This window comes from Cavia porcellus, unplaced genomic scaffold (genome assembly GCF_034190915.1).
Source record: "Cavia porcellus strain 051 isolate PalLab524CR breed Dunkin Hartley unplaced genomic scaffold, mCavPor4.1 scaffold_27, whole genome shotgun sequence".
NCBI lineage: Eukaryota > Metazoa > Chordata > Mammalia > Rodentia > Caviidae > Cavia > Cavia porcellus.
Window position 1 is genome coordinate 11,267,488 of NW_026947510.1, and position 17,031 is coordinate 11,284,518.

Below are 17,031 nucleotides of genomic sequence, written 5' to 3' on the forward strand. Positions count from 1 at the left end.
GTTTGTCTTTTCTGGAATCTCAACATGATGTAGTCATACAGCATGTAGCCACTTCAGATTGAATTCTTTTGCTTAATAATATGAATGTAAGGTTCCTCTATTTTTTATATGCCAATATCTCATTTCTTTCATTGCTGTATATATTCCCCAATTTGGAGGTACCACAGTTTAGTTATCCTTTCATCTATCAAGGAACATCTTGGTTGTTTCCAAATTTTGACATTTATAGATAAAACTGTTGTACACATCCCTGTGCAGGTTTGTTTTGTGTTTGTGGGTAGAAGTTTTCATCTTGTTTGAATAAGTACCAACTAGCACAATGGCCCTGTCATATAGTAAGGGTATATTTAGTTTTATAAGAAACTACCAAATGAACCTCCAAGTGGCTGTACTGCTTAGGATTCCCACTAGCAATGAATGAGAGTTTATGCTGCTCCACAATTTCAGTCGCACTTTGTACTGTCAGTGTTCTGGGTGTTGTTCATCCTAGTTAGGATATTGTGCTATCTCAATTGTTTTCATTTGTATTTCCCTTATATGGTGTAGGATAGCTTTCATATGTTTATTTACATTTACATATCTTGATAAGCCAGTGATTTGTTCAGCTATTTGGTCCATTTTTCAATCAGTTTTTTTTCCTTATTACTGAATTTCAAGAGTATTGCTGAATTTCTTTGAGTATTTTGGCTAATAGTTCTTTATCAGATTTCTTTCTTTCTTTCCGACCTTCCTTTTTTTTTTTTTTTTTTTTTTTTTTTTGTCTTTTTTCCTTTTTATCGGTACCGGGGATTGAACTCACGACTGCCTGCTTGCAAGGCAGGCTCTTTTGCCGTTGAGCTAAATCCCCAGCCCCCCTTCCTTCTTTTTTGCAACTATTTACTCTCAGCCTATGGTTTAGTCTTTCATTCTCTTGACAGTATCAGTCACAGTACAGAAAATAAAGTCAGTTTACCATAGTTTTTTATTTATAGTACCTTTAGTATTGCGCCTAAAATTTCATTACCAAACCCCAGGTCATTGACATTTTCCTTCTATGTTGTTTCTAGGAGTTTTCTAGTTTCATATTTTAAAAGTAACTGTGTGACTTCTTCTGAGTTCATTTTTTAAAATTTAAATTAAATTTATTTAAATTTATTTTTAACTGAATTTATTTTAACAGAATAAAATCAGACATATTAAAGGAGTGTCATGATATTTTGATGAATTTTGAATTAATTTTTGTACAGAGTTTAAAGTTTGTGTTTATAGTCATGGTTTTTGCATGTGTGGATGCCAAGTGGTTCAGGACTATTTGCTGAAAACTGTCTTTACTCCATCCTATTGTCTTTTGCCTTCGTAATCAGTTGGTTGTATTTTTGTGAATCTATTTCATGGCTGTTATGCTCTATTTGTCTATTCTTTTGCCAGTACTATATTGTATTGATTGTGGTTGCTTTTTACTACAACTCAGATTTGGGTTGTATCAATCTTCTAAATTTATTCCTTTCCTCAATATTGAGTCTGGGTCTGTTTTCTCTCCAATACATACTTTGGAATCAGTATGCTGATGCTCACTAACTAATTTTTCTGGGATTTTGGTTTGCTTTGCTTTGAGTCTATACTTCGATAACTGAGGTCTTGAGGATGCTGAGCTTTTGTACTCTTGACATAATCTCCCTCCAATTATTTGGTTCTCTGGTATCTTTCACTGGTGTTTTTGGATTAATATCTATGTATTGCACCGTGGAATACTAATTTAAATGCTTATTTATTTTTAACATTAAAGTCCACTTGTTTATTGATATTATGGAGGGAAAAAATGCCTTTTGTGTATCAACTTGTATCCTACAATCTCACTGTAATTGAATATTAATGGTTAACTCAGGCCTCATGTAATGATTTAGAAAGTAGTCTGCTTTTTTCTGCTTCCAGTGAGTTTAATTTGTGTTTTTTAAAGCTCTTTAAGACAGAAGATCAAATAACTGATTTTAGATTTTTCTTCTCCTTTAATACAGTGTAGGCATTCCCTATGATAAATTTTCCCTAAGTATTGCTTTTGTTACATCCCCAAGAACTTAGTAAACTATGCTTTCATTTTAATTTTGTGCAAAGTATTTCAATATTTCCCTTGAGATTTAGTTTTTTGACACATGTATTATTTAGAAGTTTGTTGTTTACAACTATTTGGGGGCTTTCCAGTTACCTTTTTGATACTTTCTAGTTTAATTCAGTTATAGTCTCAGAACAGATAGTATATGAATTCTATTTCCTTAAAATTTGCTAAGGTGTGCTTTAGGGCCCCTATGGCCTATCTTGGTGAATTTTTTTTTTTTTTGTCTTTTTCATTTTTATCGGTACCAGGGATCGAACTCACGACCACCTGTGAGCTTGAAAAGAACATGTATTCTGCTGTTGGTTAAAGTTGTCTTTAGATGTCAGTTATATCCAGTTGAGTGATAGTGGTATTGAATTTACCTCTGTGATTTTGTGTGCTGGATCTATTTCTGACAGATGGGCACTAAAGTCTACACCACTTACAGTGGGATTTTCCCCTTTCTCCTTACAGTTAACCTGGCTAGTGGTTTATCAATTTTATTGTCAAAGCAACTGCTATAAATAGACCTTTAAAAATGTGATGTTGGGGTGCAGGCGGATGAGGATGAGTTTTATAGTCCTTTTCATTATTCTCAGTCATTCAATGAGCTCGGGCCCTGCCAGTGAACATCCACTCCTTCCATGCACTAGATGGTTAGAGAACCTGGGTGTCTTCCTTCTCCCAGGTGGAAGGTCTACAGCTGGGTTTTAGTAGTTCCCTCTCCCAGGAATCTGTAGGCTCTGATAAAAGCAGATTTAATCAGCAATTTAACTTTTGGTTAACCAATTCTTCCTGAGGGCACACTGCATTAAAAAAACAACTGTGTTTGGGTTTTAGAATGGTGTATTTCTTTTCCCTCACCTCCATGTCAGAAGCAAGTGGAAACTTGCCTACTGTATTTACCATGAGAACCTGATCAAACTCTGGGGGTAAAACTTACGAATGAATACGGAGCCCCCAAGACTTGGTAACCAGAAGTTTTTGATCACATTCAGATTTGCCTATGCTTGGACTCCAACAGCTAATCAGCAGCAGCTTGGTGAAGACCCATGGCCCTGTTCCTCAGCAGGGTTCTGCCTGTGTGTTTCTCCTTTTGTGAGCTGCCATTCTTCATATCTGCCTGCCTGTGCTCCTAATCTCAGGGCAGTGCCTGCCTTGTGGGTCTAGAAAGAGTTGCCGATGTTTCAGTTGTTCGGCTTCTAACTGGTTAGAACAGAGTGATGACTTCCTACTTCCTTATACATAGAATGGGGAACAAACAGGAAGTCCGTTTGCTTGTATTTTAACTGGGTTGTATTGTTGTTGTTTTTTGTTTATTGAGATAGGGTCTTGATATGTAGCCCAGGCTGGCCTTGAACTCCTGGCAATCCTCCTGCCTCAGCCTCCCAAGTGATGGAATAATAGGCATGTGCCGCCACACTTGGCTTCTTTTGTTTGGTTTGTTATTGCTGTGTTGTTTAAAGTTAAGAGTTCTTCATAACATTTGGATATATGATCAGATATATGCCTTAGCAGATAATATAATTTGCAATTATTTTCTCCCAGTCTCCCATTGTCTTTTCACTTTCTATATTAATGCATCAATGTTTTCAACTAAATGAAGCCCAATTTTTCTATTTTATCATTGATTACTCATGTTTTTGTATTATGTCTAAGAATTCATTACTAAATCCAGGGTCATGAAAATATACCCCTACATTTTGAGCTATTTTTTAAACACTATACATACTTTCTATATATATTAAATCCTTAAAGTAAACCTATATTGCATATTTATCCCCTTTTGATGAGGACATCTAAACTAAAAATAGCAATTTGCCTAAGACCATGTCACTAATAAACAGATAGGGTAGGAATTTGAACTAGTGTTTCCAAATTCCTGATAGATATTAATTCCATTTACAGGAAAAGAATGAGTGTGGGTTTCAGGAATAAAATATAATTCATAAGATTTCTCAGGAATCCTTAAATCATTAGTAATTCCAAAGATACTGCCAACAGTCTTTACACACTTTACACATTAGGATTGTATATCTGAAAAAGAGTATTTAATAAATAAGAAATACAAAACTTAATGTTATTTATAGAGTTAAATGAATGTTCAAGTATTTTAAAATGCCAGCAGATGATATTGGAGAGTATTTAAGTAATGTGACATTTGGCTCTCCTAGCATGGTTAACAGAACTATAAAGAATCTCATGTAGAAATTTCCAAATTAAGGATTTATTTGCTTGCACAGTTTATTATGGTTTTAAAAGCCTTCATAGGATTTAAATAATTGTATAATGTGTATAAACTTATACACTACATGTAAGCTTATTAGTGCCTATTTCATGTTCCAGAATGGCTCACTGTTAGTAGCAGACAAGGTGCTAAACACGTGTTTACAACATGGCTACAGCTACAAGACTGATTAGACTGTGACCACCCTATGATGCTGAGAAGCTACAGTTCTTTCCAGAGAAACTGCAATCCTTGTCCTCTGCTCCCAGTTTCTCAGGGTGTGAAAACACATACAAAAATTCTAAGAAATGTCAAGAAAGAATTATGACCATTAAAATGCTAATTAAAATCAGATCTAGCTTCTTCTTCTCCAAAACTCACATTCCGTCCCTCTACTGTATCTGGCAGCCTTCTAGGAGAGGCTAAGAAGGAAGGTGATAAAGGATCATTGGGTCTTATGAGTGGGAAATCTTGGTATAATATCTTGAGAGTGATTATTGGGTATATTGGGTTACTGCAAACTTCCTAACTAAAATTAATACAAATTTATTCTCTTACAGTTCTGGAGGTCAGAATTTCCCCAGAAACTCTCACTAGGCTAAATGTCCGAGTGTTGGTAGAGCTGGTGGCCTCTGGTGGCTCTGCTGGAAAATATAGAATTTTGTCTACCTAAAGGATCATCTTTATTTCTTGACTGTGATCTTATATTCACTTATTTGTGCTGCTATCATGAAATATCACTGCTGTTAGTGCTTTCGGGAGAAAGCATAAAAAGAGTAATTTGGTGGATTCCCCCCACCCCCATCCTATCTGAAGTTTTATCTGCAGTCCATCAAGGTCTCAAAATTTTAAATGGAAAATTGCAGAAGTATACAATTTGTAAGTTTTTTAATAGTACATGTTTGAGATACAAGCATTTTACAGTCAGCCTGTTTATTTTTTTTTCAATCCCCTTCCCTCCCTACCCTCCCAACTGCTCTAACTCTCTTCCCCCTCCCTTCCATTCCTGTTGTTATTGTTAATCTTAGTCCGTGTTCATCGCAGGTAATGTGCACATTCATGGAGGCTACTAGGATCTTGTACCTGGCACATCTTCACTCTACCCATTTCTCCACCGCCTGACCCTCGACGCTTGCTCGTGGTCCCCTGGACTGTCTCATCTGCAAGAGCTTCATGCCCTGGTCTCCTTCTGTCCTTTCCTTTATTTTTCTCTTAGTTCATACTTTGTCTTAGTCACATGAGAGATACTACATGGTATTCAAGATTGTGTGTCTGATTTATTTTCTCAACAGTATATTTTCCAGGTGCATCCATTTTCCTACAAATATATTCTTCTTTATGGTTGGATAGTATTCCATTATATATAGATCTCATTTTCTTTATCAAATCATCTGTTGATGAGTACACAGGCTGCTTCCAAGATTTAGCTGTTATGAACTGTGCCATAAACACTGGGATTGATGTATTGCTGTGGTATGCTGTCCTATCATGACTAGAGAGAGGAAAGCTGGGTCATGTGGAATTTCTAATTTTAGAATTCATAAATATTAAATTGCATGTTGTGTTGGTTACGTTTTTCTCATTGCTGAAATAAAATACCAGACACCCAAAGTAAAAAGGGTGAAAGGTTTATTTAGCTCGTACTTATTAGAGGATTCAGTCCATAGTCATCTGGCTCCAAGGCAGGGTGACTTCACAGAGAAACAGTTCACGGTAGGCAGAAAATAGTAAAAGCAACAAGGAAATACCATAGCTTTTTCTATCCCTTGTATCTTACCCAGGCTACTTAGGGTAGGTAGCACTCACACTCTTAATCCTAGTGCCCTGAAGCCTAATATTGTACATTTACCAATCCAGCCACCTCTGAAAAAGCTCCACCTATGAGCACATGAAACTTTGGAGTGACATCTAGACATGAGCCATAACACATGTCCTTCCGTGTAGCTTGAGGAAATCTCATATCATCCTGTTTCATTCCCCCTGGACGTGAACCATTCTTTGTCAGTGTACAATACTGCATATGATACCTATCTGTGAATCACCTAATAGCCATGTTAGTTATTAGGTCAATTGTTATGGAATCACAATGCTTGTATTCAAATCATGCTTATTTTATTTACCAGTTGCTTCAAAACATACAGCAGTGATGTTGGCTACTCACTAAGCCAAAGAGACACAGCATAGTGTTTCTCTTAAGTATGATCTCGCATGAGTGAATGTAATACACTATGATAAGTTGAGAGAAACTACATTCACAAAACTTGTACTACAGTGTAATGTTATAATTGTTGTATTTTATATCAGTTGTTATTATTAACCTCTTAATGTGTCTAAATTATAAACTGAACTTTATCATAGGTATGCATAGGAAAAAATATAGCCTATGTGGAATTCTATACTATCAGAGAATTCAGACATCTGCTGGGGGTCTAGAAACATCCATTGTGGAGAAGAAGACTACTATACTCAGGAAGAAAAGAGTAGGCAGGGGAAAATGACATCTAGAGTACCATTAGTGCCATTTAGTGGTTATAAGATTAAGTATGGGAGACAGACAGACATTGACTCAAATCCCAATTCTGCCACTCTACAGCCTGTCAGATTTGTGGATCATTATATTTAGCTTTCCTAAGCATTATGTCCACTACCTATAATACAGAAGAATGATAGTATAAGTATTGTGAGGCTCTGAAAAGGTGTAAATAAGAGTGTAGTGAAGATTAAATAAAATAATATATTTATAGTAACCAAATTACTATCTCCTAAAATGGCAATGTTCTAATCCTAGGAGAAGTAAACTTGCAGAAAACTGATATACAAATAATTCTGGCCCACAATGATGCAGACAGACTTTTTTACACTACAAAAAACTATCCTGGTATAAGAAAATGTTAAATATTATATGTTACTGTTTTTAGGATGCTAACATATTCTATATTTGTTAGCAAATTTATTTCTGTATTCTTCATTGACTGTGTACATCTCTGTTCTTCAGCATTTCTTGTGGAAAATTCTTAGCTTTGTTATTGGCTCCCACACTGATCACTGAAATGGATAAAATCTGTGTTGGATCACTGAGTTGATCATTGGGTTGGATAAAATATGCGTTCATTTTTTACATATGTATTCTTCAACATTTTGAAAAACATACCTTAGGAATTTTAACGATGACAGTAAAATGTTCAAGTAGACTCACGTGATAGCTTGTAAATGAACAGCTTGAAACGTGAACCTCATGGGCTGCGGGAGCCGTTTTGTCTCTTCTTGGATCCCAGAGTGAATAACAAAAAATAGCAGTTTAACTTGGCTTACTTTCTGTTTTCTTAAGGTTCTGTTATATTCTATTTTCTTTTTTGTTTTTGTCATTTTTGTGTTTGTGTTTGTTTGGGAAATAGATCCTTGTTCCTGGAAAGCCATTAATTTATCCCTCATTAGTTGTGGCCACTGGTTTAATGGTATGGTCCTGGTGATCTTTGCCAGATACATGATTTAGAGAAATAAGACTCCTGCTTTTCACTCTCTAAAAACTCACATTAGCAGAGCAAAGCATGAATGCAGAAAGAAAGCGTCTTCCTTCCTAAGAGGTCCTTTTAGGGATATTATTGTCCATACACCCAGACAAAAATGGGAGTTTGAAGTCATTTTAGAAAGAAGACAATGGCTTTACCAAATCTAAAACCAAAGTCCTCACAATAGTGAAAATTGCTGAACTAACAAAGTTAATATAAAGGTAAAATTGTGTTTTCCAAATCCTAGAACACGGAAAATAAAGTAATAAGGCAGAGGCTATAAAGCAAAAACTCTCTGAGTTCATTTTATGGGTTGAAATATTCTTGAGAAGCGGAAGTCTTTCAAGGGTCCCACAAGGTTAAGGTAGAGGCTCGTTACTTTTGCACCAGACGTTGAAATCTTAAAAGAGGAAATAAGGGCTATGAAATAAAATGAATACTACCAGGACAAAAATTTCTTTGATGAATAGAAAAAGAAATAGTAAATATAATGGAGTCCAGGAGGAAAAACTCCTCTTCTAACCTCTTAGGTTCCTTTGTTAGAAGTCTGCAAATTATAAAAACAAAAGACAGACTAACAGGAGAAAAAGCGCACAATTCTTTATGAATATTTACACATATGGATTTTCAACGAAAAGAAGTAAAATGACCCAAAGAGGCAATTTTACTCCAGAGCTTATAGAAAGTTGTCTAAAGCTTCAAGGAAAACAAATCACGAGGCAGTGACTAAGAAATACATGTATAGGAAAATTAATGGAAGCTGTAAGTTGTTTTAATAATATGTTTCTACAAATATATCTTGGTGTTGACTTCCTGTCTTCAGTGATAAGAATTATTCTTTAATTTCTGATATCGCACTGAGTTTGGGGCAGGGGCAATGCTTTCACAAAGGGACACTGATGCTGTACTTTACAGGAGATTGGGAGAGGGGAAGACCTCTTTCTGTATAATTCTCAATTGCCTTCAGTTTTATGTAACATTTATGGCATAGTGCTTTGTCTGGGGCTTGGCATAATTTGATCTCCTTCAATAGCTTTCTATAATTGTATTAGCTTTTGATGTGTGAAGATTAGTCAATATTGAAGAAGACATCCATTAATGCATTCATTCATTCAATATACATTTATTGAGGGCTAGTAAAGTCCTAGGCATTTGGGCAGGAACTCAAAATAGAGATATTCTCTGCTTTCAAAAGCATTTAATCTACTAGGAGTCAGATATGGAAGCAAGTTAAATAAATCCAATGTGAAGGGACTGTGATATAAGTATATCCCTGATAGAAAAAAGGCACAATAGGATGAATTTTCGACTCTGCCCCCAAACTGCAACATGAAACTGAAAACATGAATGCTTCAGTTATTTTCCATGGCTTCTGACCAACCGTGTGTGCAATCTGAAATCAGAGTCACCCTGTGACTCAGGAGTGATTACTGTCAAACAACAGACTTCCATAGCAAATTAGTATTTGCCAGATGCTGTGTTCAATAAACAGTTCATTTGGAGATGTTACTTTGGTTGAAAATGTATGTCTTTGAAAGTTATACTGCTTGCTTATTTACTTCAAAAGGAAAGTAAAGCACCAAAATGATAGTAATTATACCCATATCCAGTAATCTATCACTATAACATATATATAGTTTTTTAGACAGATAGATTGTTTAATTAATTGACTGATTAATTGATTCATATGGTGTTTGAAGGAATTAAATGGAATATACAAAGTTCAGACCCTCGATTGCACTACTATCTGCCAAATTCTTGTCTAACTGCTATCCTAGCCGAAGCCCTTTTTGACAAAATGTTTTAGATTGAATTTTATGCAATGACATCTGTTCCCTGTGTGAAAACGCATTAGCTGGATTTGTTTAGTGATTTCTATGCCTCCGGTCAATCTTTTTCTTAAAAGTTTTCCAATAGCTTTCAAGCAAATTCTCATAAGGACTCAGATTTATGAAATAGTCTTTTTGCAATTAGCTAAACAGATCTAAAATCTGTTCTTGTTTTCCTAACTGCTTGATGTCTTTCTACATACTTATTATATCCAATCTGAAATCTTCTGCAAATAAACTTCACCTTTCTTAAACTATCAGTCACAGGCAGGATCTCTGTGAATTAAATCAGTTGCCCTGAGCAACGCTGAAGTGCAACATATTTCAAGGAAATCAGCATGGTTCTTTGAAGCAAACAGGGGTAATTTTCCATTCTTTTTTAGAATACTTTGTACCAGTAAAAAAAAAAAATCAATCCTCAGTGTGACAATAATACAAATGTGTTGATCTTCAGTTGCAATCTGACTCAAATGCTGCTTTAAGCCAGAAGAAAGGTTCTTTTGTATGAAATTTTTTTTTCTGTGCCTTTGGGTGGGCCACTGTGTGTGGGGGACAAGTTGGTAACATGCAGTTGGGACGGGGTGCAGGTGGCCCTGATACACAAAAAGAGCTGCAAATGGCCATTTACTTAGAAAGTCAAGCTTCTCACTTTGAGCTGCAGAAAACACAGGAATTATTTAAAATTTTCTTTGAAAATCTTATCTGTGACTTAATCTTTTTTCTTTTCTTTCTTTCTTTCTTTCTTTTTTTAATCTAAGTTCATTTTAGTTGGTACAATTTAAGAAAGGATTACCACATGAATGTCTCCTGGATGCCACTGTTGTTTTGTTTTGTCTTGTTTTGTTGACCTTTCTGTCACTCTGTTCTGTGATTCTTTGTGAGCATCCCACTGACTTCACACCCTACCCACCATTTTTCAGGCTACGAAACAAAGAACTGGAGAATATTGACCTTCATTCTGGGCCCAAAGCTTCTAACTGCTCAGTCTACTTGATATAGGAGTACTTTTCTTTCTGGGACTTTTGTTTAATCAACTGTACACAGAAACTTGTTTCTAGATTACAATAGTTCTGATTAAGACTCTTGAAACATAAATATGTATGTCTGTAGTGGCCTACACTTAGAACCACCATTCTTTTCTTCCAGTTATCTGCCCATCATGAACCCATGAATCCACCTGTGAAGGCTTTCTTTCCTTCTTCCTCTCAGATTTACCATCTCTTTTCTTCCCTTCCAACCCAATCCTTTAGCTTGGTTGGTCAACTTTTGCCTCAACTATAGTGTTCCACTTGAGCTCCACCTTTGCAGAGCATTGACAAAATGACAAACTTCCCAAACCTAAAACTGACCTCAAGAAATTTAGTGATTTATTTTCTAGGCTTTCTGAATATCTATAATCTTTTTCAAAAAGTTGTATCTATTTTGATGACAAAGTATGAGGTTCATATATTCATTGACCCATCCATGTGCTTGTAACCTAGAATGGACAGGCAATTTCAACATCCACATTTGTTTTTCTGTTTTGACAGGAAATGGTCATTTTTAGAACTGATCCACATTTTACAGAGTTCTATGAGGACTGGACATCACTATGCCTGGAAGGTGATTTTTTCAAATAGTCTCCACTGTTAAATGTCTCCGTCAGTTGAGTGTGAATTATGTTTACACCACACAGTATAGCATGGATGGATGTACTTTATTCCATTAGTTGGTCCTTTGGTTTTCTGAAGGTTCCATAAGGCTGGGAGCTTGTCAAGAGCTCTGCTCTTGATGTTTTAGAGTTGCAGAGTTTTATTAAATGCTTCCCTACTGCTGCTCCTAAATATTTCCTCCCACTCTTATCTGTTCTCAGAGTCTGGTGACTAAGTTTTTTGAATTATAAGGTACACTCTGCAGTAGAACAGCCACCCTCCTCCGTTCTGACTCCTTGTGGCTGTGTGTCAGCTGTAGATCACCACATTTCTTCTCTCATTTCCTTCTGGCTTTAAGCTGTCTGATGTTTCCATTGCATCTTTCCAGGAGGACTTCAGATTAAACTGAAAGTGAAGGGTAGCATTAGGAAGCATGTTTGGGTTCTTTGGGAGAAGTGTCTCCTGCAGTAAGCTGGAATACCCCCCTCACTTGTTTTATTTCTTGTTTCCTTGGCTCTCCAAGTTCTCTGCCTATTCTTGTTTTTCCTTTTAGTCTCTCTCTGCTTCTACCATCCCCCAAGCACATACACACTCCAGATTACTGTCCAATAAATCACATAGATTATTTTTGACTCCCCGTGTCTATCTGATATAACAATGCCTAAAAAACGAAAGCAATTATGAAATCATAAACTCTGCCAGGTCCTCTGCTCTTGACTTTTACACTCTGAGTTTTATGATGATTCTTTTAACTAATCTAGCCCTGAAGTTTAGGGGGGAAACTGGCGGAGGTGTGTTTCTGGCTCCTGTCTATAGATGAGCTCCATTTATTTCTTTTATATTTGACACTTCAGAATTTTTCAGCCATGGGAATAAGATGAACTATACTCATTTTGGCCTCACTGCCAAGTGCTTAGCATATGGTATGCGTTCTTCACTCAGTTCAGGTCTCCACACTAGATTGATTAAGGCAAGGGATAGAGGTTGTATTGGTGAACTTTTCTGTTGCTGGGACAAAATATCTGACACTTGCAATTTAAAGGATAGGTTTAATTTGACTCACAGTTTCAGAAATTTTAGTCAATGGTTGGCTGGTTCCAAAGCAGAAACATCATGGTGGAAGGGCCTGGCAGGGGAAAGCTTTTCAACCCCTGACATCCAGGTAATGGAGCAACACCCAGAGCTAGAGATATATCCTCCAAGGGTTTGTGGCAAATGACCCACTTCCTCCAACGAGGCCCCACCTCCTAAAAACATATTAAGCTATGAATGTGTCAGTGGGTAAATCTAAAGAGTACTGTGCCTCTGTGATCTAATCATCTTTTCAAAGCCAAGCTGCTGAACACATCGGGTTTTTAAAGGCCATTTTATATTAAAGAATAATTGGGTATATTTTATTTTCTTAATGTGGTAGTTCCTACCTGGAGCAGAGGAAGGATAGGCCCAGGTAGGAAGGAGAGAAGGGATACCAGGCTAAGCATCTTAGAAATGAATTTCATTTATATGACAATCTCAGCAATCACTATTATTGGTCAATGTTACCATTCCATCTTGACAAGTAGGGAAATAATGTTAGAGGAGTAAAACCACAAAATGATAACCATCTGGTCAGATCCACTTCTGAATCAAATTATCCCATTTTCACTGTGAAATGACCCATAGCAATGTATAGATGGACATAAATACTGAGGTGCTTTCATAAAACAAAAAAATTCTTAACCAGTTGTTATCCAGTATTATAAATGACTGTCACCAGGAGTCAATTAAACATTGTTGAATTATGATTTCTTTTATGAATCCAGACAGTAGGATGTGAGAGCCACAAGGGACATTGAGAAATGATTCTCTGTACCCCAAATCGTTTTGGAGTCCCACCTGCCTTAACTACCCACATGAATAATTTTATAATCTCCAGTCTAAGCTCTCAGTTCTTGGGTCATATGAATTCTATTCCTTTTGACTCTTGTCATAATCCCTCAGTTATCATATCAGTCCAGCTGTCTCTCTCATAATGCCTTACACCCATGTTACCCCTCAGACTCCACTGTCCTCATTTCCTCTCTCAGATAGCTATTGTTTATTTGAGGTATCTGATCTCTTAACCACCTTCTCCAGCTTATATCCCTGCTGCCTCTGAACTCCCTCCTCAGCCAACAATAAATGGTTCTTCATGTCCACCACTCTGCACTCATATCCTCTAACCCTGGCTTCCATGTCTTTCATATCACAGTTATGCAATATTTTTCAAACCTTGAACCAGTCAAGTACTTTGTGTTCTCCATATATTCCTATCCTCTGAGGGAGAAAACCACACTCACAAGAAAAAACAAGTTGACACCAATTCTTGGAATACCATGTTCTTTCTCTCTACAGTGGCTACTGTAAGACTTCACTATTTTGCTCAGCCCTCCTATCCCATTAGCATCCTGCTGACTCTTGGCAGATAACCTCACCTTTTTGTATAGAGGGAAAACTGAAGTCTCTATATAGCGATTCTTTCACATACTATTTTGACATCCATCTATCATCTTCATGCATCTTTATTAAAGTTTATATAAAAAGAAAACCTGACCCTCATTCCCAAGGATCTGGAGCCATGTCCCCATTCTTCTCAGGTAGCACAGTCTACGGGTTTTCATTTTCTGTTTGAAATCATCCGCAGGTTCCTATACCATGGCCTTTTCCTATCATAATTTTAAAATTCCCAGTTCTACTCACTAAAATAAAACAAAAAGGCTATATCCCCTTTTTAGACTGTTTATGATCTGTTGCTAGTAGTATCTGAGCTCCTCAAAAAAGATCTTTTCTCATTTTTCCAATAGTTTAGTCAAGTGATACAAGTATAGATAAAAAATATAATACATGACATGATTTGGAGTTGCTAAAGGATGGCACTGCTCATGGCTACAGTAAGGTGATTTTAGATTTAAGAGTCAAGCAATTCTTCATACAAAGTGGCTCTTGGAAAAAGGATATTTCAACACAGCAGCTGAATCTTTAAAAATCTATGTCATATCCTAACACTCCCTGCTCGAATCCCTCCAGTGCTTTCTGTCTCACTAGATAATGACAACAATCCACCATGAACTAACCACTGAGACTCTCCTGCCATCTTATTTTGATTTTGTACCATGTTTTCTTTCTTTTTTTTTTCTTTAAAAATGGCTCATTATATCCAGGACTCTCCAACATCTGACCTTCCTTCTAAAACCTTTGTCTTTCTGGACAATGCCACACTTGCTCCCTGCACTGTACCATATTCATTGTCTGGAAACCTTGTCCTCCTAAGGGCCACATGGCTACTCTCTCAGTATTTATTGCTTGAATGACAACTTCTCACTGGACTTTAAGAAGTGCTATGTGAATTATTGAAACTTGAAGAGTAATTTCTAGACCTATAGAAAGCACTCATGGAGATACCAGATCCCCAAGGCCTAGGAAAATTCCAAGGCAAAGAGGTTTTGTTATGGAATGGCTCCACATCCCTCTTCAGCCTCCTAATGACTTCTCCATTCCCGAAGCTCTTTGCACAGAATCAGCATGTGGATACATCATTGGAATAGTCTAAGTCTCATGCATTTTCCCACTCCATATTCAAACTGCACGTCCATCTTGCCTTTTCCAGTCTCCACACTCCCATAATAACTTCCTTTTCTTCATAGCAACTGAATCTGCCAATCATATTAAATCTGTAGACACCATTGGTAAAAATTTACCATGTTTTAAGTTTCTGCCTGGCAAGTGCAAGGTCATGAGCTCAATCCCTAAAAAACAAAACAAAACAAAAAATTACACAGAATCTTTATCAAAAACTTTACCATGTTTATTCCCCCCACAGGCTATTTGCATTTTAAAATACAATCTTATCAACCCACAGACAGAATTGGTAAATTACTTACTGTTTTTAACTTAAAAAAAAATTCTCCAAGACCTGGGTCTACTTTGGGATCAGCAACAAGTGAGTGTCTCACTATTCAGAGTTGGTCAAATCTTCAACTGTGAGTAATGCTATCAAAAATGCTATAAAAGGAAAGTTATGGGCATCTTAAACTTTTACCAGCAATATGCCCCATGTTGTTATTCAGTTTTGCATTTCATATATATATATTTTTTCAAATATTATTTTTGGTAAAGTTGGTATTATAACATTTGAGTGGATCTCTAATTCTCCATTGTTTTTGGCTGAAACTCCTCATTAGTTTTGAAGTGTAAAGTTTGATGATCATGGCTTTAAGGATATTCTCTGTTTTGAAAGGAAATATTTAACCGTAGGGCATGACAACTTGTCACAGGCACTTCATTTCATGTGGAAACTCAGCTGTTACTCTTTCTGGAATTTCTAGTAACAATTAAGGAAGGTGAAGTGGTAGAATTGGAACCCAAACTCTGGTTCAAGGGCCAAAACCATTTCCAGAAGAAAGATCTCAGACAGGCTGAAAAGAGAACTCAAAGCATGGTGGATAAGTCCAGCAAGGGAAGCCAAGACACACAGAGCACTTCAAACAAAGCCCAGCCTCATCCTTGGACCATCACTTGTTGGCCAATGTCCAGAGGAAGATATGTGGAACTCCTGGGAAATGTGCCCAATGTAAGAGTTCAAAGCTTCCTGTTTGAACAGACTCCGAGTACCAGTAGATAAAAGGCCATTCTCATTTTAGAAAAGACAGGGGGTGCTTTGCTTAGCAGCTTGATCTCAAAATATTTCAGGGTGTGCTGGTCTCCCTGTACCTACTACCCATGTTTATTGCCTTTAATCATCTGCTTTACCCAGGCTGTATTTTGGGTGGCCTTAACAAAATATAATAGCTATAGAAATTACATAGTAGTTAGAACAAAAGTTTTTATGTAGAAAAGGAGTAGTTGTATATAAATTCCCATAATGTAAGTGATCCCAAATGGTAGGATTCTGACTTGGTACATATGAGATTTCAGACCAGATTACTGGTGTTGAAATGCAAGTTGTATGGGGGGGAGAAGACCAAAAATTCTTCGTGCCAAATAGACTTGATATCTTCAAAGATTTCCCCTAACTTGCCCTTTTAAAAAGATGAGCAAAATACAGTAATGATCTGTTACCACTCAGTGTGTGGTTTAAATTTATGAGCAACACTGTGGTGATAGGAAAGGAAATCAGAGCAATTCTCTGTGTCTCAATGCAAGTGAAACGATATAGTAACGCAACAGGAAGCTTGTACTTTAATGGATTCTGTGTAAGCTCCTCGAGGAAAATTATTATCTTTCATTGGGTGATTTTTTTCCAGAATCCAACAAACACAATGTCTGGCAAGTGGCAGGAAGGAAGGAAAGTCAGATAGTCACATTTTATAAGATATAATTCTTTTGCATCAACAAGAGGAAATTCTATGGTATTTTAAAACAATATTAGAAAAGCTAAATTTTGGAAAGTTATGGAAAATCACTTAGGCAGATTCAGAAACTCAATGAGCAGTTAGCAGAAATGGTTGTGGATTGGCAAAAGACAAAGAGTAAGGAACACAATATAGTTTAAATCAAAGCCCATGGAGGTCGCATACAAAATATCAAGTAAGATATGTTGAGAATGGGCACAATGCATTTTCTGAGAGTTGGGAAAACATAGACTCCTACTTAAAGACAACAGAGATCTTCAGGTCACAGCAAGATGTATCAAAAAATAGCTGGCCTGCAGATGACATCAAGTCACAGAAACCTCCATTCCAACCTAGGTGGTAAATGGTGTCACCTTAGACAGCCTAGTTCTTATGACTTAGCTTCAATCAGCTGT

General features: G+C 36.7%; 1 long non-coding RNA gene across 1 annotated transcript in view; it reads right to left on the reverse strand.

The window, feature by feature from the left end:
* Window positions 1-8,914: 8,914 nt before the first annotated feature.
* The window catches only part of LOC106025971 (uncharacterized), a 51,389-nt gene continuing 43,272 nt past the window's right edge, over window positions 8,915-17,031 (reverse strand). The window contains exons 2-3 of the long non-coding RNA XR_001199577.2: window positions 14,984-15,031; window positions 8,915-11,672 (exon numbers count right to left, since the gene is read on the reverse strand). This is a non-coding gene — a long non-coding RNA (uncharacterized LOC106025971). The remainder of the gene's footprint in view (window positions 11,673-14,983; window positions 15,032-17,031) is intronic.